General features: G+C 46.6%; 1 protein-coding gene across 5 annotated transcripts in view; it reads right to left on the reverse strand.

Annotated features, from left to right (window-relative positions):
- TOX2 (TOX high mobility group box family member 2) overlaps nt 1-25714 on the reverse strand; it is a 128507-nt gene that overhangs the window by 51047 nt on the left and 51746 nt on the right. The gene's annotated exons all lie outside the window — the stretch shown is intronic.

A 25714-nucleotide genomic window follows, 5' to 3' on the forward strand; every position in this document is an offset into this window, starting at 1 on the left:
CCTCTGCAGCCTCTTGTTCGTGCCCCCTCCCCAGTATCACACACACCTGCAATTATTTTTGATTCTTTACTTACTTTTTACTTGTGTCCCCCGACCCCCAGCCCCCAATCCCAGGCTCCATGAGGGCAGGGGTAAGACTGGCTCGTCACCAGCACCTACCACAGTGCCTGGCACACAGAGGTGCTCAGTTAGAACGTGGTGAATGCACACACAAGATGGGGACTGTGCCAGACTCTAGGTTTAGCGCTCACCTAGGTGTATCTGTATCTGTCCCTCCCGACAGACCGTAAGCCCTTCAGTCATCTGCAGCTCGTGCCTCTCCACCACCGCCTCCCTGCCCGCCCCACCCCGCCCCCCAGCTCCCAGAGCAGGTGCTGGCACACAAGGCTAAATGACTACACAAGTCCATTCCTTTCATTTAAAAACCCAAACCTTAACACATTGGAACCAGCCCAACCAACCAGAAGCCTTTTGCAAAAATAAGCATCTGTTGTATCAAAATATTGGAATAACACAATTATGACAATTCATTTAAAGAGGCGATTAGCACACTTAAAAATAACTAAACATGCAAACACTACATGCCTCCCTCGAACGCAATCAAATCCTGAATGTGTGACACCGGAATACCGCCCCGTTCTGCTGCTGCTGCTTACGGAGCACCACCTGCGCCGGCCACGCGAGCAGCTTTCGCACACGCTTGCTCCGTCAAGACCACGTCAGTTCTGCAAGAGCTCATAGGCCTATTCGCTCCGTTTTGCAGGTGAGGAAGATGACGCTGAGAAAGTGGGGGAGTCACATGGCTAGGAAGTCTTGGATGGGCTTCCAATCCAGGTCTTCTGACTCTGAATCCAGCATTTTCCCACACTGGGTCACTGCCCCTAAGAGATGGGTTTCCCCACCTCCTCTCTTGCTTTCTCCCTCAGAATTATCCTATGAAAATATCAGATCACATCACTCCCCTGCTCACCACCCTGCAGCGGTCCCCTTGTCACTCAGAGTAAGAACAGGGCCCTTACAATGGCCTCCTACCCCATGCCGTATGGTCTAGCGCCCCCACTTCCGTCTCCTTAACCTACCTACCACCTCCTGCCATTCACCCGGTTCATGACATTCTGGTCATATTCGGCACGATTCTGCCTCAGAGCCTTTGCACTGCCGTTCCTACTCTCTGGAACACTCTTCTCTCAAATACACAGCTCATTCCTTGGTCACTTATGTTTACCTGAATATCCCCTTCTCAATGCGTTCTACCCTCACTGCTCAGTTTAAAAATCACAAACCACCAGCCAATCTCCATTTTCTGTTCATCACTCTTGCATGTTTATCACCTTCTAACGTTCTTCATATTTTATTGATTTATTACCTATCTCACCCCACTAGAAAGTCAGCTCCATGAAGGAAGAGATTATCATCAGTTTTGTTCACTGCTGTATCCCCAGTTTCTTCAACAGTAATGGGTGCTCAAAAAGTAAATGGATGAATAAATGGGTGAATGAATGAACAGATGAACTTCTCACCAAATGCCAGAAGCAAGAGTAGGAAGAAAATGAACAGACTGGCAGACCATGAAGATTTTCCTTCTGGGAGGCTTGTCTTGGCGGGGACCCAAGTGTAGGACAGGTGGTTTGAATAGTCCAGTGTTCCTCCCGCCCCAGAAGTGGTGCATGAAAAACCATAACTGATTGTCCTTTTGGGGGGAGAAGTGGAAGGAGGAAGCATCGAGGCAAATGGCAGGGCCAGGATGCGGAGTTTACCAACACACAAGGAGGTAGAGCTCCCCAACCACACAGAGGTGGGTTATGAGGCTGTTAGGATCACCTTGTTCCTCAATTCTTCCATTTGTGCTTCTCGTTTCCAAATAACTAAGGAATGAAAATTCAGAGCAAAGCAATATGGCTGGTGTAGAAGGGGCAGGCAGAAGGACAGACTGCCATGCTCTTTGTGCAACCAGGAAGGGAAGAATGCAAGGCTGATTCCAACGTGTGGCTTGCCCTTTTTGGTCAGGGAAGCCTAAGTCTTCTCCTGGAGTTTCTAGGAGGAAGGGTCTTCATTGAACATCTAAGGCAATGACTCCTTGAGGCAGGGGAGTAAACAGGGGCAAAGGGGAGGTCTCTGGGCCTTGAGGAGGGGACAGAGGAGGGGACAGAGAGGAAGGAATCTAAGAGTATCCAATGAGCCAGAAGCCTACTACAGGGATAAGCTTATGTTCTATGAAATTATCAGAATATACTCTTTCATTTACTACAACAAAATAAAATGACAAACGAATAAAAAATTCATCCATAGGGAGAAATATAAATATAAATATATATATATATATATTCTTTTAAATAATCCTTTCTGAAACAAATACTCAAAGCTCAAACCTAGAGAATGGTTTGAGAAGGGGGCACCTGGGTGGTTCAGTCTGTGAAGCATCTGCCTTCGGCTCAGGGCATGATGTCAGGGCCCTGGGATCGAGTCCCGTGTTGGGCTCCCTGCTCAGCAGGGAGTCTTCTTGTCTCCCTCTCCCTCTGCCACTTCCCCTGCTTGTGCTCTCTTTCTCTCAAATAAATAAATAAAATCTTTTTAAAAAGATTTATTAAAAATAAATGAAAATAGGGGCGCCTGGGTGGCACAGTGGTTAAGCGTCTGCCTTCGGCTCAGGGCGTGATCCCGGCGTTATGGGATCGAGCCCCACATCAGGCTCCTCCACTATGAGCCTGCTTCTTCCTCTCCCACTCCCCCTGCTTGTGTTCCCTCTCTCGCTGGCTGTCTCTATCTCTGTCGAATAAATAAATAAAATCTTAAAAAAAAAATAAATAAATGAAAATAAACACTTCAATGGCTCTTAATACATTCACAGTGCTCTGCAACCACCCCTTCTATCTAGTTCCAGAACATTTTCATCACCTCAAAAGGAAACCTCATACCCATGAAGCAGTTTCTATTCTCCCTGGCTCCTCGACCCATGGTAACCACCAATCTGCATTCAGTCTCTGTGGATTTAACTATTCTGGATAGTTTCATAGAACTGGAACCATATAATATGTGACCTTTTGTGTCTGCCTTCTTTTGCTTAGCATGACGTTTTCAAGGCTCATCCATATTCTAGTGGTATCAGCACTTTATTGCTTCTTACGGCTCAGTAATATTCCATCGTGTGTAAATACCACAATTTGTTTATCCATTCATCCGTTGGCGGACATTCGGGCTGTTTCCATCTTTCGGCTATTGTGAATAGTGCTGCTCTGTATGCATATATTTGTTACAGCCCCTGTTTTCAGTTCTTTTGCACAGATAGCGAGGAGGGGAATTGCTGGATTTATGGTAATTCTGTCTAACTTTGAGAAACCATCGAACTATTTTTCACAGTGGTTGTACATTTTACATTCCTATTAGCAATGTATGAGGGTTTCAAATTCTTCACATTCTCACCACCAACATTTATGTTCCACTACGTTTCTTTATAGCCATCCTAGGGGGGCATGAAATGGTATCTTACTACAGTTTTGATTTGTATTCCCCAGTGACTAATGATGGTGAGCATCTTGTCACGTGTTTCTTGGCCACTTGCATATCTTCTTTGAAGAAATGTCTATTCAGGTCTTCTGCCCATCTTTAAATTGGGTTGTCTTTTTGTTGTTGTATTAAAGAGTTCTATATATATTCTAGATACAGGCCCTTATAAGATATATGACTTGAAGATATTTTTCTCCCAATCTATAGGTTGTCTTTTCACCTTTCTCATAATGTCCTTTCATGCACCAAGTGTGTAATTGTCATGAAGTCTAATTCATCTATTTTTTCTTCTGTTGCTCATGCTTTTGATGTCATACCTAAGGATCCATAGCCAAATCCAATGTCATGAAGGGCTACCCCTATGTTTTCCTCTACAATTTTTATGGTTTCAGCTCTGAGACTTAGGTCATGGGTCCATTTTGACTTTACTTTCACATATGGCAGTAGGTGGAGTCTACCTCCGTTATGTTGCACATGGCTATCCAGTTGTCTCAGTACTGTTTGGTAAAGAGACTATTCTGTCCCCACCGAATCGTCTTAGCACCCTTGTCAAAAATCAATTGGCTAGAGATGTAGGGGTTGATTCCTAGATTCTTTTAATTCTATTCCATTGGTCTGTATATCTATCCTTAGGACAGTACCGCGCTGTTCTGACTATCGTGGCTTTATAGAAATTGGGAAATGTGTGCTGTCCAACTTCATTCTTCTTTTGTAAGATTTTTGTGGCTATTCAGGGCTCCCTGCAATTTCATATGTATTTGAGGATCAGCTGTTACATATCAGCCCAAAAAGGCTGGTAGAAATTTGACAGAGTGTACTCAATCTGTAGCTCGCTTTCATGATATTGCAATTGTACCAAAATTATGACTTCCAATCCATGAACACAAGATGTCTTTCCCATTTATTTAGATCTTCTTTAATTTCTTTCAGCAATTTTTTGTAGTTTTCAGTGTCCAAGTCTTTCACTTGCTTGGCTAAATTTATTCCTACATATTTTCTCCTTTTGGACACTATTATATATGGAATTGTTTTTCTTGGTTTCCTTTTGGGATTGTTCGTTGCATTGTATATAGGAATACAACTGCTTTTTGTGTGTAGATCTTACACTCTGAAACTTCACTGAATTCATTTATTAGCTATTTTTGTTTGTATTTTTTAAGGGAGAGCAGAAATTCCACACTATCGGAGGAACCAAAACAAAGGAAAAGAAAATAGAATCGGATCAACCTAACAAAAATCTGAAAAGAAAAAAAGAAAAGAAGAATGAACTCTGAAACTCGATAATAAAGAACCTTCATAAGATAACAGTACTAATTAAATGTTACTAATCACAATAAATAGGAATGATTTTAATCCCTTTATTAAAAGAGAAAAGATTAATATTTTGGTTAAAATAAATAAATCCAGCATATGACATTTATAATAGGCATGCCCCAAATAAAATGACACAGAAAGTTAAAAATAAATCAATACATCAGGCAAATAAAACGCAGAAGTGGCAAAATTAATAACAAATAAGGTACAATTCAGGGCAAAAGCATGGAAGGAACTAAGAGGAATACTTCAGTTGATAAATGATAACAATCCAGGAAGAAGAAACGACAGATGTAAACTTTTATGTAGACTGATAAACCACAGGAATATAAAATGTAAAAGACTGTTTAGAAGTACAAAGAAGATTCAACAAAACCATAAACACAATGACACTAACACCTCTCTTCAAAAACCGACAAATCCATCCATAAGGTAGAAGAGTTGAAAAACACAATTCACCCTCTTGATTTCTTCCGCTATTTAAAGAACACCCATTCTTTTCAAACGTCCATGGGACACTTAAAAAAACATGACCGTGTACTAGCTACATAGATGATCTCAAATTTCTCAAAAGGAAGAAATGATATAGACCACACTCTACTATCTAAATGCACAAGCCTAGTTTTTAACAAAAAAACAAAGAAGGTAGAGGAAAAAGGAGCAGAAAAAAATGGAGGCAGGCAGGGGCTTCTAAAGCTTTGGACACTCTAAAAGCAATCTTCTAAATAACTTACGGGTTAAAGAGGCAACTACAGCTGAAATCACAGACAATGAGAACAGTACCTGACAAAACCTGCGAAGAGTGAATAACGGAAAATTTGTCACTGTTTACCTAAGTGAATTTATTAGAAGGCAAGAAAAACAAAAAAATAAACTCAACACTCAACTCAGGAAGCTAGACACAGAAACAAAATAAACCAAAAGTCAGCAGAAGAAAGAGTAATAAAACAGATAATGAATTTTAGATAAATTTAAGGAACAGCTGGGCATTTTTAAAAGGCTACCAAATGGGAAAACCACTGACAAGGAAAAAAAAAAGACAATACCCAAAAGGGAATGAAAAATATATTGATTCTTTGAAAGTCAATGCAAATTCCTTTGTAATATAGTATAAAGCTAATTTTCATATGTTTATTATTTCCAGCTTAATTATGTTGTTTAAATCTTCTAAATAATTAGTTTTCTTTTGTCTGATCGATGCTTGGTTTCTGAGAGAGGTAAAAAGTGTCTACCATGATTGTGATTTGATCCATTTCTTCTTGTATTTCTGTTCATTTTTGCTTCTTCTGTCTCAGGGCTATGTCATTAAGTATTTACGAATGAATGATACCTTCTTGGGGAAGTATACCTTTCACAATTTGATGGTTTCCTACTTTATCCAGTTCATGCTTCCAGAAGGTTCTCAGACTGACATTTGGACTCCACTTCCAACACCCACTTACATCCAACACTGTATAAGACAAAGGGGGAGCCTAGAGGAGTCGAGGAGCCCCACCTTCGAGCCCAGTAAGAAAGGCCCCACAGACACAGCTGGTTGGGACTCAGGGTGCAGCACAAGACAGGCGGTGGCACCTCCCTCCTGGTGAAGCCTGGTGAGAGAGAGCTCTCAGGAGGACCCAGCTTGTGTCCCCAGAGAGGCTCAGGAGGACACTGGTGCTGATAGGTTTTGGGAAGATGGGAGGATAGCTGGAGCTGCCTGAACTGGCAGGGCCAGGAGAGATTGAGAGATTAGAAGAGAGAGACGGAGAGGATGAGAGAGAGACAGAGACAGAGAACAATCTGCATGTGTGCGGTTTGGCAAGGCAAGGATGCGTGAGCGGTCCTGGGGAGCAAGTGAAATAAGGAAGGCAGCCAGCTGAAGGCATCTAAAAGGGTCCCACCCAAGACAGTGGCCTAAGAGGGCATGGAGGTCTCGGCAGCAAGAGTTCCATCAACAGGTGGACTAGCTGCGGAGCAGGCCATAACAGGGGAGCTGCTATCTGAATCCCAGCTCAGCGTGCCTCATGGAAAAGCAGCAGCATGTGAAAAATTTGCTAAATCAGGGGTTGCGGATGGTAGGACATCTGTCAGCAAGAGGTTCTGACCCTACTCCTTTAACCCCACCTCACCCTGCCTAACCCTAGGGTCTCCAGCAGCAGCAGAGGAAATGGGAGTAGAAGTGAGGTGACAGACCGCCCTCTTCCCCACTGCTGGCCCCCCAGGCCCTGAGCCGGGAGGAAAGAGCAAGGGATGGACCTCTGCCTTCTTGTAGAAATCCAGGGTGCTGACTAAATAACCCGAGGGACAGCAACAGTACCTTATGTTGACACAGGACTTCAGGGTTCCAGATGCTTCTATGTATTTCAAATATTTTTCCCAAAAAAGGTTCCAGTTTCTTGGAATACATAATCAGGGAGTACTGGGGGGTTTTTTGATCTGCAGACAGAATATTGGCCTTGGAGTTAGTCTGACCTGGGGGAATTCCAGTCCCGCCACTTTTGCGCTGAGGGACCTCTGGCCGCTTATCCAAACTGTCTACTCCTGAGTGTCCTTATCTGGGAAACCCCACCTAGCAGCTGAGAGAATTATGCAAGGAAACAGATGTGAAAATACATGAACAGAAAATCAACATGACCCCCACCCCCATGCCCAGGGAGGGGGGAAAAAGACGTCAGGTGGTAAAGTATCTTTTCCACTGTACAGATGAAGAAACTGAGGTCCAAAAAGGCAAAATGACTTATCCAGAGTCCCTCAGGTAGCATTTATGGGAACAAGGACAAGACACCCTATCCGGAGCCAACACATGCCCCTCTTCGCACCCTCCCAGCACACACACCTTAATCCTGATTAGCCCGGGACAGTCCAGGTTTATGCTTCTTGTCCCAGGGTAAGTTTTAATACCGTCTTTTACTCTAAAATCATCCTGGCCTGGGCGGTAAATGATATAGCCTCCTTACCACCCTCCCATTTTCGCAAGTAAAATCCACACCCTGTGGGAACATCGCAGCGAAAAGACTCATTCATTTCAGTGTCTCCTGGCTCTGTTTTCAAAACAAGGAAAATGGTACCTTATCCAAACCTGAAATCCCGTTGACTCGAGCAGGGCACCCAGCGCTGTAACTGATTACGTGTACAGCGATTTTATGAATTCAGTGGGGAATGAAATGCAATTTTGTCAGGCTTGTCTGTGTCCATAATGACCAAGTCAAATTAATCACCTTGGATAATACCCCTGTGTCGCCCGTCCCAGAGATGTGTAATAGAATCTTTCTGATTCATGTCTCGCAGTCCATCAGAGCTGGAGTATTGCCGCACTTCTGAAAATCAGTACAATTATGCTTTCTTGTTGGGCTATCATTTTCCCCGGACTCAAAATGCTTCTTAAAAATAAATAATAAACAAACAAACGAATAAAAGCTCATGCCATATATAAACAAAATGGAAATGAAAAAGCCATATAGTTAAAGTTAAATGTGGATTCTGGAGGAGTGGGAGGAATGCAATATCCTTTGAAGCCTTTATTTACAGGCAGAGCTCCCAAGCCCCAGCAACAGGGGTGGAGGAGGGAGTATAGACACGCCCTGCTGGTGGTCTTGACCCTGAAAAGCCTAGATCAGAGCAGCCAGAGGCATCACAATGGGACTAGACCACCAGTCACATTAGCTGTGAGTTTTGTTTACTAAGACTATACCTGGGAACAAACATGATGATTATCCCCATGTGTTTTTGCTTGGGAAATTCTCTGTCACTCTAAGGTTCAGGTAGTTTTCTAGACTGATACACCTGGGGTTCGGGCAGTGTTTCTGGAAAAATGAGCCATGAGTGGTGGAGTTCCCTTCCCCTTTAGGAGGAAACAATCCCAGCAAGTAGCAAAGCTGAGGATAACTTGGGGCCACAGCATTCCAGTGAAAGGGGGCGGCCTGAGCACCGGGCACCACCCCATTTTACAGATAAGGAAGTCCCCTTTTCCAATAAGTGCCAGAGTTTTGCTTATTTTAATAACATATTTCTTGTAATCACATATCCAACTGCCTCTTTGACACCTTCCCTTGGGTATCCTAGAGAAGAGGTCAGCAAACTTTTCTGCAAAGGTACAGATAATAAATCTTTTTGGTTGGTGGGTCATACCGTTTCAGTCACTATTCAACTCTGTTGCTGTAGCATGGAAGTAACCAGAGACAGCATTTAAATGAACAAATACAGCTGTGTTCCAATAAAACTTTCATTTACAAACAAGACCAGCTGTGGCCGAAGGGCCATGGTTTGCTGAGCCCCGTCCTAGAGGTGGTTTTTCTTCCCAAACTTCTCCCATCTAACACACAATATCCATGACTTAAAAAAAAAAAATTTATATTGCCTCTTCCCTTCACCAGAATGTAAATTCTGCTGTTTGGTCACTGATTATCCCAAGACCAAGAAGAGTGCCTTTCCCACTGTAGGCCCTCAATAAACATTTGCTGAATGAAACAATACATGAATGAATGAGAATCAGGGGACTGGACTACTGTTTTCACGCTTGTATTCCTAGCACCTAGAACATTGCCTGACACAAGGTCAGTAAATAATGTTTTGAATGAATGAATTGTGAATGAATTTACTGATGGCCTGCAATTTACTGAAGAGGGCTGGGCTCTTCACCACCTTCCCCATAAGCTCTAAGAGGTTAGCAAACGTCTGAAGTGGCTTTCCTCTTAGAAATGCTTCTCAGAATGAAATAATTTCACCTCACCCATGAGGGTCTCCCGGTTCCCTGTGCTCGTCTTAGAAATCATCTTCCTGTGAAGGTGCTAGAGTCCCAGTTCTGCCCCAGATAGGCTGTGTGACCTTGGGAAAGTCACTGCCCCATTTTAGCCATGAGTTACACCACATGTGAAAAGAGGGGGTCGGACCAAGGGATTTTTAAACCCAAATTTAATCCATGTTTGTGCCACTGGTTTGCAGGTACACAGGCGGACGTGAGGCAGCACTAATTTTGAAAGCATTTAAAAATGATGAGTAGGCTCTCCAGTTGTTTCCACGTTAAAATAGCTTCTGGGGAAAAATCTGTCTATTTGCAGTCTTTTTTCTTTTCTATCTGTACCTTTTGAAAACTATAGAGGTGACATCATCTAAAAATGTGCCAAGCCAGCTGCCTGGGTATGAAGGCACCCAAGTCCGCAGAGACTGGCCTTTGTGAGTGCTCTGAGGTCCTGTGACATACAGCTAAGTAGGCAAGTCCCCCGGTCCATGCTGCTCCAGGGACACTGCCCTGCTCAGACTTCTTCCTTCCAAGGCTCACTGCCTTCAGAGTAGGGTCCTAGTGTTTGTCTGGCATGTGACACCTCCTGGACCAGATCCTGCAACATCACCTGACACCAGGCACAGTGAACCCACTGCACCTCCCCACAAACCCAAACAATGCATACTCTGGTACCACCAGGCCCCTGGGTGTGCTAGCCCCTCTTCTTGGGCCACTGTTCCCCCAGGTGACACCTGTTCATGCTCAGGATCACCACAACACCCTTGTGCCTTGCTTCCCAGGTGGCGGTACCAAGGACTAGGCCAGCACTCTAAGTCTACTCTGAGCAGAATGGAGCAAAGCCTCCTCCTATAGCCTAGACCCCAAGCTCCTGTTAATATGCCCCAAAGCCCCAACAGGAAACTGCAACCCAGAGCTCATCCACTCCCCTAAGGCTTATTGAGTGACCTCTGGGAGTCAAGTTCATGCAGTCCTGCTTCTCTGTACTTTTGTTCAAATAACAATAATAACAGCAATAATTTATATAGGGCTTACAATGTGCTAAATGCATCCCTGTTCTATGGACTTTTCGTACATGAATTTATTAGCCTTTACAATAACTCTATGAGGCAGGTGCTATTATTATATCCATTTCACAGAGGAAGAAACAGAAGCACTGAGATGTGAAATTCAATGGAAGTCATGCAGCTAGGAAGGGATAGAGCCTGGTCCCAACTTGGAAGTCACACTCAAGAGATATGAATCCCAACAATTGCCCATGAGCTTGGAAGCAAATCTCCCTTCAGTCGAGCCTTCAGATGAGGCTGCAGCACTGATCACTACATGGGACTCCAGCCTCGCGAGAGGTCTTCAGCAGAGGCACCCAGTTAAGCCAAACCTGGGTGTCTGACCCTCAGGAGCTACAAGATGATTAACATGTATTGTTTTTACATTTAAAAGTTTAGCTCATGAATTGGTACCATGTGATTCTGCACCTTTATAAATAGCAGGGACTGGGCACCCTCACGAGCAATGCTGAGCCCCCCTGTTGATTCCGTCTCCACAGGCAGCTCCTGGCTGCCCCCCTCCTGTTCTCTGATTGCTCCTCTCTGGTGGTGCCCAGGGTGGGCATGCACCTGTGCTCCGCCCACCTTATGAACCCCGATTCCTCTTAATACTGGGGGAAGACAGTGTACCTCAGGCCATGCTTCTCAATCTGTAATGTCCACACAGACCACCTGCGGAACTTGTTAAAGTTTAGGAGGTTGGGGTGGGACTTGAGACGCTGCATTTCCAAGAAACTCCAGGTGGGGCCACTGGTCTGTGGGTCACCCTGTGGACAGCAAAATCTTAGGCATTAAAAGCACAGACTTGGACCCAGACAGACCATGGTTCAAATTCCAATTCTGTCACATCCCGGCTAGGAGTCCTTAACCTCTGAGAGGTGGAAAGACCTACCCAAGGTCACATAATAAATAACAGTTACCTGGAGCCCCAAACAGAACCCTGTGCTCTGACTTCCAGCCCAGAGTCTTTTTTTTTTTTTAAAGATTTTATTTATTTATTTGACAGAGATAGAGACAGCCAGCGAGAGAGGGAACACAAGCAGGGGGAGTGGGAGAGGAAGAAGCAGGCTCATAGCGGAGGAGCCTGATGTGGGGCTCGATCCCATAACGCCGGGATCACGCCCTGAGCCGAAGGCAGACGCCTAACCGCTGTGCCACCCAGGCGCCCCTCAGCCCAGAGTCTTAATACTGCAGCTAAATCCAGCCTCCTGAGCCCTGAGCCTGGACATGTCTGTCCAGGTGTGTGTGTGCATATCCCTAAACGTGTCTACACATATGAATGGATGTGTCTGCAGACATGCACCAGTGTGTGTGTCAATGCGTCTAAACATCAGCATGTGTGCCAGTGGGTTTGTGAGAGCTGTCCCCTCCCTCCCTCACTCCCTCAGCTCCTACTCTGGACCAGGTCCCGGCTCCCAGGACACCAACACTCTAGGAGAGAGGCAGCCATCAAACAAATAAACACAAAAATCTAATTTGTGTGTGTGTCGTTCATAACAGCCGCAAGAACTGGATGCTATCATTACCTCCGTTTCACGGAGGAAACTGAGGCACCGGGAGGTTAAGTGGCTTGCTTAGAGTCACAAAGTGATGCTTAGTGTGTGAAAAGGCGTATGTCAGCGAGCGTGCCTACACGAGCGCGACATGCACGTTTGTATTTGTGCGTGACCGTGTCTGTATACAAGTACGTGTGTATCTGTGCACGTGTCCAGACATCTTCAAATATTCCACAAACAAGATTTCCTGGCACCACAACACAGCATCACAAAAACACACACGTGCACACACGCTTTCTTTTTTCAGGTGTTCATATTTTCAAACATTTCCTAAAGCTCTGTCCACAGAGAAACAGGAGCGAAGGTCAGGGCCTGCAGAGCTGAGCCGATCCAGGGAAGCCCATACCACCTGTTTCCCTGGGGCGAGCCACGGCTGGAGCAATTTCACAGTTCATCATCCGTTATGAGGCGAAAATAGTCCTTCCCCTCCCAGCAAGTTAAATAAATTGCCCAGGCTATGAAGGGCTAGTCTGCCCACACCCCTAGTGGGAGCGCACTACACAAGATATGTGGCTAGGTCCCCTTCCCCATCTTGCCACATCTCTAAAAATGGAGACATCTGTGCAAATACCTTGAATTTTTTTTTTTTACTGCAGCATAGGGTAACCCACAGAAAGTGCACAAGTCATAAGTATACAGCTCAAAGATGAATCCTCACAGAGCGAACAGACTTATGGAAACAGCACCTAAATAAAGGGAGAAAACCGTACCAGCACCTCCAAAGCCCCTCAGGATTCCTCACGACCCACGCCCCAACCAGGGCAACCATGATTCAGACTTTCTATCGCCATAGATTAGTGTTGCCTGCTCATGTGCTTTAAGTAAATGGCATCATCCAGAATGTTCTGTTTGGGGGCCTGGCTTCTGCCCCTCACCCTGGGGTTTGTGAGATTCATCCATTTTACCCCGTGCGGTGACACATGGCTCCTTCTCATTGCTGCGTACTATTCCACGGTGTCGGAATTTCCTGCCATAGTTCATCGGTCTACGGTGGACGGGCATTTGGATTGTTTCCAGTTTCGTGTGTTTATGAAAATGGCCACTATGAACATTCTTACAGGTGTCTTTTGGTGAACAGATGAATGCGTTTCTGTTCAGTGAACACCTAGGAGCTGGATGATGGGGTCACACAGCTTTAGACGCTGAGAAATGGTTTTCCAAAACAGCTGTGCCAATTTACATGACAACATATGAGGACCCTGGTTCCTCCACATTCTGGCTAATTAGGTATTTTCTGTCTTTTTTTTTTTTTTAAGGATTTCATTTATTTATTTGACAGAGAGAGAGATAGCCAGTGAGAGAGGGAACACAAGCAGGGGGAGTGGGAGAGGAGGAAGCAGGCTCATAGCGGAGGAGCCTGATGTGGGGCTCGATCCCATAATGGCAGGATCACGCCCTGAGCCGAAGGCAGACACTTAACCGCTGTGCCACCCAGGCGCCCCATCGGTATTTTCTGTCTCTCCCATTTTCTGCATTCGGTGGCACAGGGGGAGAATTTAATAAATTTCAAAATGCGTCCTCATCCCTTCTGCCATCTGGCTCGAGCTGCTGTCTCTGGCGATTGTTCACGAAGGCCAGTAGCAAACTTAGCACTGCCCCACGTGTACATATCACACAGACGCCACCTCTAGCCACAAGCCACCCATTCCTGAGGGCCATCCCCACCCGGTAAACAGCCAAAACTAGCCCAGATCAGCTTCCAAGGCCTCTGCTGTTACACAGAACTCTAAGGTTTTCTCCAGGGGACTTCCATGAGACAATCCCACCTCATGAAGCAAAGCCAGACTTCAGCAAGGCCCTCCTTCCCCATCTCCAAAGCCAGCAGTCGTTCATACGGCCCACCTCCCCGTTCTTGCCCAGCCTGGCCCAGCTCCCCTCGAGGCCATGCTCCCCAGCTCCCCCAGGCTCCTGTGAGCCAGCCCCCCTCCAACGGCTCAGTGGCCCTGGGTGGTTGTTCAGACCGTGCCACCAGGCAAACGGGTGTATCTCGGGGGCCCGCGGTGCTGGCCTGCGGTGAGATTTCTGTTTGTTTACCTGAAGCGCAAACCTCATCTTATTCATTGCATCCCAGTCCTGTGTAACAAGCATTCACAGAATGGAGATACCAAACATTCTCCTAGCTCCTTCACTGTTTTGCTTTTCTTCTTCGAATTGTAAATTCTAAAAACAACAACAAAAACTTTACCAAGCTCCTATCATAACCAGCCCTGGCTGGTTACCTTGTATCCACTTAACCAGTCCTCTCAACTAGCCTATACCCACTTAACTAGTCTAACTACACTAAACTACTCAGCGAAGTTATACCCACTTCTGGCTTTCTTAACCTGCCAGGAAGGTAATAATAGTCCCATTTGACAGAGGTAGAAAGCACAGCCAAGAGAAGGTGAGTAATTTGGTCAAGATCATACAGCAAAAACAAGGCAGAAGTAGGGGTCCCACGGACCACAGACCTGCCGTTCACTCCCAACCCAACCGGTCGCTTGTGCTCCACACTCTCCTGGCAGCTGGCAGGACGAAGGACCTCAGGCCCAGAAAGGGCGACCGGCTCATGCCTGGAGTTTTGCTCCCCAGTAGAGCCACGGGCTTTGAGTATCTGAGAGACAGAGAAACGGGCTGTCTGGACCCCATGAAGGCCTTTTAATGTTAGTGTGAATGAAGGAGGCCTGACCACCCCTGCTGTTCCCGGGAGCACTGGGCTGGAGGTCTGTCTAGTGGAGGGGGCTGGGAAGGCTTCGCACAGCTTCAGCGAGCTGGCAATTGGCAGGAGGCATTTTCTACTATTTTTGTTATTTGAGGGGGAACATTTCTTGGCACATTTTTAAAACAAGATAGCTTCAATATCATCTTTTCAATTTCAACCCTTCACATAATTTGATTTGCATCAGATAAAATAGCTGACCAGCGGGACGCAGGGGTGGCTCAGTCGGTTAAGCGTCCAGCTGTTGGTTTCTGCTCAGTGATCTCAGGGTCGTGAGACTGAGCCCCCCCCCCCCCATCAGCTCCACACTCCAGCAGGGAGTCTGCTTAAGACTTTCTCTTCCTCTCCTTCTGCCCCACCCCCAGACTGTGTGTGCTCGCTCTCTAATAAATAAATCTTAAAAACAAAAAACAAAAACAAAAAACAACCCAAAGACCATAATTTGAGCCCAGGTCTGTCTTCTCATGTCATTACCCTTATTACCCAACCACTGACATCTCTTTATTGTCACCAGTGGTGGGCTGGAACCTCACTCAGAGCCACTGACCTCTATCTCTAAGGCCCCCTCAGCACTGGGGCAACTCACTATGTGGGGGAGGTGAGTCTCTGGCATGTTGGACAGACCACTGTCCCTCCTAGCGACTCAGGCAGGGCGTGGAGGAAACCAACCCTTTGGCCACAGATTATAACCTGGAAGGTCTCTCAGAGACACCAATTCAGCCCCCATTCACAGATGCAGAAACAAAAAACAAAAAACAAAACAAAACAAAAGTACAGGGTTCAGAGAAGGCAAATGACCTACCCAAGGGTACACAGTGAAAGAGGCTGAAGAGGGCCAGACCCAGGCTCCCAACCCTCCAGAAGCTAAGGACCCAGCACATTCTGGAAAGGTCCCACATCTGGCTTCATTTCTACTTCTTGATGCTAGCTTCATGTAGCAGTGAACAAATGTGTTAGAGCAGACGGCTCTCCCACATTCCGCAGCAAAGACCCAGGCCCCGCCGGAGATGTTGAGTTCAAAGTGGCTGAAAGTGGGAGAGGGGAGCTGTTTTAAAGAAAATCCTTGCAATGACATTTCCAACCCACTGCTGTTCCCTCCCCCAACCCATAAACTTCCTGCATCATCTTCATTGTTTCCATCCCATTTAGAGAGAAGGATCGTTTCCAGGGATTCAATTTCTCCCATAATAGTTGGAAGGAAACAAAACTATATGCTGTAAACATTCACCGCATTGTATGGAAAAGATCTTTACTACAGGGAAGGTTGAGTAAACACAGACCCAGATCCCCCACCCCCAAATCCATCCCCTAAGGCCTCCATGCTTGCACCCTCGAACATTTAATCATCTCACAGCCAGGAACGTAGAGCTTTAAAGTGAATATATTTTTAGCTGCTGGAATGCAAAATGAAGATCTGTGAGGTGTAAGTACCAGCTCCTTCTCAGCAGTTTTCTCTCAATGAAAACAAGAGAGGCTCGTCCATTTTTCTAAGCACGTGTGTAGGACTGATGAGGGAAAGCTCATTAGTCCCGTCTGACATATACTCAATTCTCTCCATGCACATAGGATGGGTTTTTTTTCCCTCCTTGCATTTTATTCTCCAGCTGCGAAATGATATTAAATTTCATCAGATTTGAACAAAATCTATGGTCTTGAAACAGTTTCCTTCAAGGCCCCCTCATATTTATTCAGAATTCATGAATCATGTTCGGATAACACAACCATAATTATTTTTAAAGTGTGATGTTTGTGACTTTAATAGGAAATGCTTGCAAAAGGCCTTTTCTCTTTGATTGTTTGTAATCTTAGCAGTAATCACTGCCATTCCCTTCTCGGCACCACGGCCAGCGAAACACAATTTCATTTTAATATGAATCGCGAGCTCTTCACCCAGGTTTTAATTAAAGCAATAAAAGCCGTGTCGTCCCTGCCCTTTACGATGTACACAGACTCTGAGGCCAGAGTTACTAAGCCCAGAATCTTAGATTGCAGCAAGGACAGGAGGGCCTCCTGCCTCCCCATGCATTTACTGCTTGTGCATTTATTCCCAGTGTATCGTTTGTTTGTTTCATAACGACTCAACCCCCTCTCTGTCTCTCTGCTCTGCGGTTTTCTCGTCTGTAAGATGGGACAGCAGCAGGACTTACCTGATAGAGTTCATGGGAAACATTAAGTTCCAGTGCCTGAGCCCCGGGAAGTGCACTGTGGACGTTCACTATCATCAGCATCATCAGTATTTGGGCTGGGAAAACTCAACAGACCATCTCCCCTCCTAATTCACATGAGGAATAGGCTGGGATAGATACCAACCCAGGTGAAGGAAATAGAGCAGGCAGAACCTGGAACTCGGAGCTCTGGGCTTTTCCCTACTCCGGGCATCCTAAACGGTCCCTTGCTGGAAGAAGGCTGCACCCTTAAGGCACGAGGACAGCGCCCAGGAAGTGCAGGTGTGACTCTGACCAGCTCTGGCCTTCTGGGTTCCTGGTTATACCATCCACACAGCCTAGGACTATGCCTGATCCAATGGTAAGAAAAATGGACCAGGCATCCCTGAGGATCTATGAAGGAAGGTCATTCACAGTGGTGTGCAGACCCCACGGCAAGAATCTGCTCAACTGCAAGTCCTTGCACACCTATGTGTGCCCGGTGTGGTGTGAGGCACTGTGGGGCCTCATAGCGTAGTATGGGAATCTTGGCCTTTATGAGATCACTCCAGTCCAGCTCACATTCTGCTGCTCCATTAGCAAGGGACGCAAAAGGAGCAGTGCGCAGGCAGGGCCCACACAGGATCCTGCTCACGGCCAGCAATGCTCATAGTTGGTGGTGCTGACCACGATCTGGAGGCCCTAGGGTTCCCCAAGGAGCACCTCAAATGTGAGCCCCCTGAACCTTTTCCCTTGCAAATAGCCCTTAGTCCCACTGGGATTCCTACTCTAAGAAGAAAAAAATTCCATTTCCCCAGAGCTCCTTGGAACACGCCTTCCATTCCCTTCCTGTCTCCTCTGTGGATGAGCTGCTCATTCCCCACTGTTTACGTATTTCAGGTTGGAAGGCAGGCTTGACATCCTCCTGCTTCTCCGCTGCCCCACCTGGACCACTGTCCGTCTTTCCTACAAATCCCACTGCACCATACTCAGCTCCATCAGCATGCGGCCCTGCATGCTGCCCACACACCTCCTGCTTGTCCCCCTACCCCTCCGTGTTCCCAGCCTTCGGCTCTGGGCTCTGGCTTCCCATCCACCCCACCTCAGCATCATTCTGGGTCCCTACAGCTCAGCCACCGTGCTGATGCTGGGCTCTGCAGCACTCAGTGTCAGCTGCCCACTCCCCAGATACACCCAGGATCCCATGCTCACGGCTCCTTCTCGCAGAATCACCACCCACTTCCCACTCATGACTAAGATGTCCTCACTGCCCAGCACCCCACCTGGGGACTCTCAGAGCCTGGTCCCCCTCTCTTCTCTCCTTACCCAGCTTAGCTTTCCCTGGTTCTTCATTTCAGATGAATTCAACTTTTTGAATTCAGTCTCTTTTGCCCAAAAAAGCTTGAGTGTCCTTCTGGTACACCTGTGCAAATCCTCACCCTGGATTCAACTGTCTGCCCCCATAGCACCTGTACCAAGAGCTCAGTCTCCCACAGGCCACACAAATACCCCAGACCTTCTCCACCCCCTCAGACCTCTGGTGCCCTGACTCAGCAGGTGACCCACCCACCAACCTCTCGGGGAAGACAGATGCTTTCAGGTGCAGATGCCCTCTGCTCCTGAGGAACAATCTACAGTGATTCACTCCTTTCCCCTTTTGTCCCCACTCCTGGCTAAGGCAGAGCTTCCACCTCTGGGCAGGACCCAGCCCCTCTCAAAATGTAAACCATCAATTAACGCTTTCCTCTTCTGAACCCCATGCTTTACCCTCTCTCCTGGATGCTTCCAATGACAACTAAACACCCTAAAGACTCTCTCATCTAAAAAAAATCCCTCCTTTGGAGTCCTCATCTCATTGAGCTACGGCCTGGCCCTTGTCCTGTGCAGCCAGACTTCACACACAAGACACAAGTTGTGTACACTCCCTGGTTACATCCTTACCGCACGCTTCCCTCTCAATCCGCCCCAGGACCTGCACCAAGTCCATCAAAGCTGCTTTTTCTGAGATCCAGGATGACTTTCTTTTTCTTAAAACTATTGGACACATTTCAACTCTTATCCCAACGAATCCCTCAAAGCATCTGACCGTCTCCTTCTTGTGCACATTTTATTCAACTTTTTGAAGTTAATAATAAATCTCTAAGGCCTAAAACCCCTAAAATATAAAAAGGTACAACGAAAAGTCTCTTTTCCCTCCCTGTCTTTCTGGCCAGTTTCCATAACACACATACACACACCCCCACACATATGCACATACACGAACACACATATAAACATGCACAGGCACATATGTGCACACACACAACAAACAAAGCCACTGTTTAGTTCCCACATACCCTTGAGAGTTGCTTTAATCAAATACAAGCACCTAGAAAGAAACACTCACTACCTTTTTTCACAGATGGTAACATACTATACTTACTTGTTAACCACCCTGTGTTTTTCAATAAACAATGTATCTAAAGAACTTCTATATCTCTCCAGTTTCTTCATGCTTTCTTTATAGTCACACAGTATTCCACTTGATAAATGTACCTAATTTATTTAACTAGTCCCATATTGTAGCAGATTTGGGTTGTTGCCAATCCTTTGCCATTATGCCAATAAGAAAATGAGTAATCCTGAAGACATCATTCCTCATGCGAGCAAATATATCTGTAGGATATGTTTCCAAAAGGGAAACTGCTGGGTTAAAGGTCAATGCATTCGTAATTATGATAGATGTTGCCAATTCGCTCTCTATAGGGTTTACACCAATTTACTCTGCCTTCAAGCAACTACAAAAGTGCCTGTTTCCCCACAGGGTTCCAACAGAGTCTATCATCAAACCTTTGCATTTTTGTCAATCTAAGAGGTGAAAAATGTAGTTTTGTTTCTTTCAGGAACTGATTTTAGCATCTCTTCACAAACTTAAGATCCATTTGCATTTCCTATACTGGAAACTCTTGGTTCATATCTCCCACCTGTTTTTCTACCAGGGTTTTGAATTGATTTCTGGGAACTCTTTATGTATTTGGGAGATTAATCCTTTGACTATATTGTGAGTTGAAAATAATGTGGCCCAATTTTTTATTTGTCTTTTGGCTTACTTATGCTGTTTTAGCCATACAAAAGTTGTTTTTCTTTTTATTTGTGGTCAAATTTTTAAGTCTTTCTTCTAAGACTTTGAGTCATAGAAATATCTTTCCCACTCTAAAGCTGTAAAATATACCTTAAAGTTTTTTTCTGGTGCCTTTATGGTTCCCATGAGTACATATATATCTTTGATTTATCAAAGGGAAGAAGCTATGGACCCAACATAATTTCTCCCCAGATCACCTACCTCCATCTAAGACTCCATGTTCTCCTCCTACCTCTCTGGTCACTGCTTCTCAACCTATTTCATGGTCTTCTCCTACACTTTGCTTTCAAATACTGGACCTCAACATTTAAGACTCCTTGGTCTTCTTCTCAATCTTCTCTCTCTGTGGCTTTGTAAATTTCCTCCTCATGGGGCTTTAACAGCACGGGCTAAGGACTTCCAAGGTGACTTTCCCAGTGACTTCCAGTCTTGTACAACCATCTCCCTACTTGGACACCTCCACTTGAATGAGCATCTCAAATGTAACTTGTCCAAGTCTGACCTTGCCAAACCTGCACTTCCCCAGGCCTTCCCCAACTCAGAAAAATGATACCACCATGCTCGAGAATGGGTTATGCTGGAAGCCTGGGAGTCATTCTTTACTCGTTCATTTCTCTCTCGCCCTAGATCCATCCATTATCAAGGCCTACCAAACTTTATTTTCAAAGCATATCTCGTACCCATTAACTCCTTTCCATCTCCTCTGTCTCTACCACAATAGAGGACAACACCATCCTTCACTTAACCCTCCTGTGTGGTCTGTCTGTATCTACTCTTGCCATTGAGAGCTTTTAAAACTGTACTCTTTGATCATGTTATCCAATCTCAATCTCTTTCTCACTAACAAAGCCCAGTGACTTGTTTCGACTAATAGAATGTGCTGGAAGTAGTGATATGCCAGTCCTCTCCCTCCCCCGCCCCCACCACCACACACACCCTTTCAATAATTCTTAGGACAAAGTCAGAAATCTTCAGCAGAAGTCATATTTACAGCTATGAGAGTGGAACATTCTACCTACAGCCAGGAAGGGTAGACTGAGGAGGTGACATGTGCAGTGCTCCCGAAGGGACAAATAGGGATTTGTTGGGTGAAAATGGCTAGGGGATTCCTATCAGAAAAAACAATGCATACAAAGGCACAGAGCTATAAATGAGCATGAGAGGTGACCAGAGAGTCATCTGTGTAACCAAAGCATTATTTATGATAAGAAAAACATGGAAATAAGTCCCAGCTAGTTTTACGGAATGCTGGTAGTTTATACAGTATCTTAGGTTAGATTCTCTTCAAGTAGAGCCTGAGATGGGGATTCCTGTGACACTGACATTCCTCTTGATAAGTGCCTCGGAAGGGAAAGGAGGGCAACAGGACAGGAAGGAGCTGAGCAGGGATGCCACGTCAGCTGGAGCTCCGTGAAGATTTGCAGAATTGCTCCCCGCTTGAGACAAGACACCCACCTGGCCTTCTAGACCATCCCCCACACCTCTCCCCATTCATGGTTCTCATTTGGCAGACAGAGGCCAATTCTCCAGGGAAGGGGCAGCTCTGAATAGTTAGCAGGCAGCACTCACAACAGCTGGAGGATGGGTGCCCTGGCCTGGTGACAGGAATCCACACCACTCACCTCAGGTACTTAAAATATTCTGCACCACAGACATTACTAGTCCTATTGGACAGAAAGCTGACACAACTTGCACAGGGTTATAGAGGGCATCTGGCTAGGATGTGCCCGAGCTGGATTTGAATCCAAGTCTGCTGAGCCCACAGCCTCCCTCGTTCCTTTCCTCCTCAGTCTTATCCCAGCAAGAAGGAGACTCTTCCCCGGGTCCACAACCACGAAATATTATCCTTGTAACTCCTGGCCAGGGTCTGTTCTCAACGGGGGGAAGAGCTTATCTCTGCAAGGCCCTCCCCTCTCAGAAGCTGCTGATGGGCCAGAAGCCATGCCTAACACTGCATTTCGGTCTCAGACCACCCACAGGAGTCTGGTACAAAATAATCACAAGATCCAGGGAGGGGGAAAGGGGATACCGTGTGAAAGCTAAGGCAGCCAGGTGGGAATTTTGTGGAAACTTGTAAAAACCAAACAATAAAGCATGCACTTGCAAAAGAAACTGCAAGCCCACAAGAGCTGGTTTGAAAGTTTGTAACAGGGGGCGCAGTTGGCTGGTGTATATCCCATAGGAACCTGTGTCTCCACTGAAGTTTCTAAATAAAGAAGATGGTGTTTCAGGAGGAGGTTACATTAAAGAGCAGGTTTTTAATATGATGAAATTCTGTGTTCTGGAAGCAAACATCTTCCAGAAATGGCTTCCTGCTTACATCGAGAGCTTTGCACATAATAGGTGCCCAGTAAACATTTGTTCAATGGGTGAATCTCATACTCAACTGTATTTATAAAATGCATTTTATGCCATTCAGACTGTTTGTACTCTGGGGACGCCTGGGTGGCTCAGTTAAGCGTCTGATTCTTGATTTCAGCTCAGGTCTTGATCTCAGGGTCCTAAGTTCAAGCCCTACATTGGGCTCCACGCTGGCCAAGGAGCCTACTTAAAAACACACACATACAGAGTGTTTGTATTTCTGAATCCTCTGTTGGCGAGGAGACCATCATTTTGCCCAGATGTTTATGTCAGCCCCCCAGGACCTGGGACAATACAATCCCTGAAGTTGGTGGGGCAGCCCATCTTGACAGGGCATTCATATGCATATGTGTATGGGGTGGGGACGGGGAGGGGGGGTTCAGGTAAGCACTTCAGGGAAAAGACTGGAAGAAAACATTAAGAATTAGGGATCCTGGAGCCCCACCAAGCCACTGGGGGCTGCATGTGCTGGACGAGTCTGTTATTCTTCAGTAAAATCAGTATGAACAACATCCCACGTTCCTGTGGGTTTGTTAAAAGACCACAATACTTTGCAGCTCCTCACATCAACAGGTGGGGTCTACTTCCCCATTCGTTGAATCCAGACTGGCTCTCTGACTTGCTTTGAGTGATAGAACGTGCTGGAAGTACTCATGTGCCAGTTCTAAGTCTAGACCTCAACAGGTCTTGCAGCTTCTGCTCTTGCTGCTCTGGGAACCCTTTTCTCACCATGTTAACAACCTTGGGCTAGCCTGTCGGGGGACAAGAGACTGTCTGGAAGGGGCGCCTGGGTGGCACAGCGGTTAAGCATCTGCCTTCGGCTCAGGGCGTGATCCCGGCGTTGTGGGATCGAGCCCCACGTCAGGCTCCTCTGCTATGAGCCTGCTTCTTCCTCTCCTACTCCCTCTGCTGTGTTCCCTCTCTCGCTGGCTGTCTCTATCTCTGTCGAATAAATAAATAAAATCTTTAAAAAAAAAAAAAAAGAGACTGTCTGGAAGAGAAGCAAGTCCCCATACCAACCAGCTCACAGCTGACCTGGCAGCTTACAGCTGCCACTTACATGGTTCCTAGCCATGACCAGAAGAGACACCCAGCTGAACCCAACAAAACCGCCAAACCATGGAATTATGAACTATGTAAATATTCGTTGTTTTAAGACACTAAGTTTTGACTTGCTTGGTTCTTTTTTTTTTAAGATTTTATTTATTTGTTTGTTTGTTTGTTTGTTTTAGAGAGAGAGAGGGTGAATGGGGAGGTGGGGGAGGGACAGGGGGAGAGAGAGAGAGAGAATCTCAAGCAGACTCCATCATGAGCGCAGAGCCTGATGTGGGGCTCAATCCCACGACCCTGAGATCATGACCTGAGCCCAAATCAAGAGTCCAGTGCCCAACCGCCTGATCCACCCAGATGCTCCTTGACATACTTCTTATGCAGCAAAAAGCCAACTGGTACCCTGAAAGAAGTCTAGATTGTCATTGCTAAATCTGTTTCCATCAAGGTTGGCTCATGCGACCAGGTGTTTAGTCAACTGCAGGGAATCCTGATGTTTTCTTTATAAAGTAAGTACTAAGTTATGGAAACTCTCTGAGCGACAGCACAAGAGACTTGAAGGGACCCGGGGAAATCCAACTGCCTCATTTCACTGCCAGGGATATTGAAGTCCAGAGAAGAGAAGGGGCCACACGACCCATTACACAAGTCAGTCCTGAGTGCCTTTCACATGCCAGGCTTTGTAACACACTGGGGGACACAACAGTGAATGAGGGACCAGATCGTGCTCTCACGGAAGTCACAGGCTAGTGTGGAAATCAGATGCTAAGGAAGTTGTCACACAGATGAGCAGGTGAACCCAAACAGTGACAGATGCCACGAATTTAAAAGGACATGGTGTCATGAGAGAGAATCAAGGGGAGGGGACCTAATCTGGATTTCAGAGTCACCAACACCTCTGTGACAAAGGGACACTTAGCTGAAGCACATCGGCGGCAGGCTGGAGGTGGGAACAGAGCAAAGTAATGTGTGGAGTTCTGAGCCCCAGCTGTCTCCTCCCTGAATGAGCCACTCAACATCTTCCAGCCTTGGTTTCCTCATCTATAAAATGGGATTATTGGCAACCTCCTACTTCTCAAGACTGGTGAAGATGAGCTGAAATAACCACTGAGGAAAAGGCTCTGCAACCGTGACGATGTGCTGGGCGGGCAGGTGAGGGCGCTGCTGTGAACAGCCTGTGGGGACGCTTATTTGCCCCGCAAAGGACTGTGCTCCCCTGTCCCAGCCTGGGGCAGACGCGGAGCCCCACCAGCCCCACCCTCCCTTCTCATGGGAGTATGGTGGCCACGCTCTCCATCAGGGTTTGAGCCACAGCGACTCCACTGGCCACGGTTCTGAGAGCCAGGCTCGGCACATTAACAAAATGCGCTGTAAACACTGTGAAAGGGCTTCGATGAGATGCTCGGGAGGAAGCTCCGGTCTTCTGAGACAACCACATGTCCAAGCTGATTATGAGCAATTAAATGACTTCAGTGGTCTCTTCCAAAACGAGCATTTCCAGGACCTGGAGCCTTGCCCACCAGAGTGTCTTTCAGGCTGGCACGAGCCAGTGCCATCTAAAGGCAGCTTTGCGGCAGCATCATGATGCTCACGTGGTCACAGGCCAGTGAAGGGGTGTGGATGGCATGGTGGCCCCAGCACAAGCACCCCTGCAATGGCAGGGGTGGGGGGTGCAGTGCCCTGCAGTGGAGCTCACACACCGCACTGAGTACAGGATCTTCCCTCACTGGCGCTGCGCCCTAAGGGGGCCACAGGCCCACGCCTCACTCATCTATGTCTGCACCTGGATTTGTCACATAAAAGGGCACATAAGTGTTTGTGAATTAATAGGGTTTTGAGTCCCCAGCTGGAAAATATGGGCCCAGCCACCCAACTTAGACTGCCACAACCATCATGACTGCACAGAGGATGGAGGTCAGCTCCAGGGACGGGCTTGCCCTCCAGCTCCCCAAGTTCCTCTGTACCCTGAGCCGCTGCCACCCTGCCTTAAGGAACCTTCCTCCAGGTTACCACAGCCTACTGTGAGGACCCTCCCCAGCATCCCAGCCTGCATGAGGACCTCCCCAGCATCCCAGCCTGCAGTGAGGACCCTCCCCAGCATCCCAGCCTGCAGTGAGGATGCTCCTGGCTGAAAGAACGCTTAACTTATGGAGACCAGGCTCTCAGTGGAAATTCAGATTCTAGCTGGCATCTGGGACTCCCA

Source organism: Ursus americanus, chromosome 22 (assembly GCF_024610735.1).
Source record: "Ursus americanus isolate L20-20 chromosome 22, mUrsAme1.1.p, whole genome shotgun sequence".
NCBI classification, from domain to species: Eukaryota; Metazoa; Chordata; class Mammalia; order Carnivora; family Ursidae; genus Ursus; species Ursus americanus.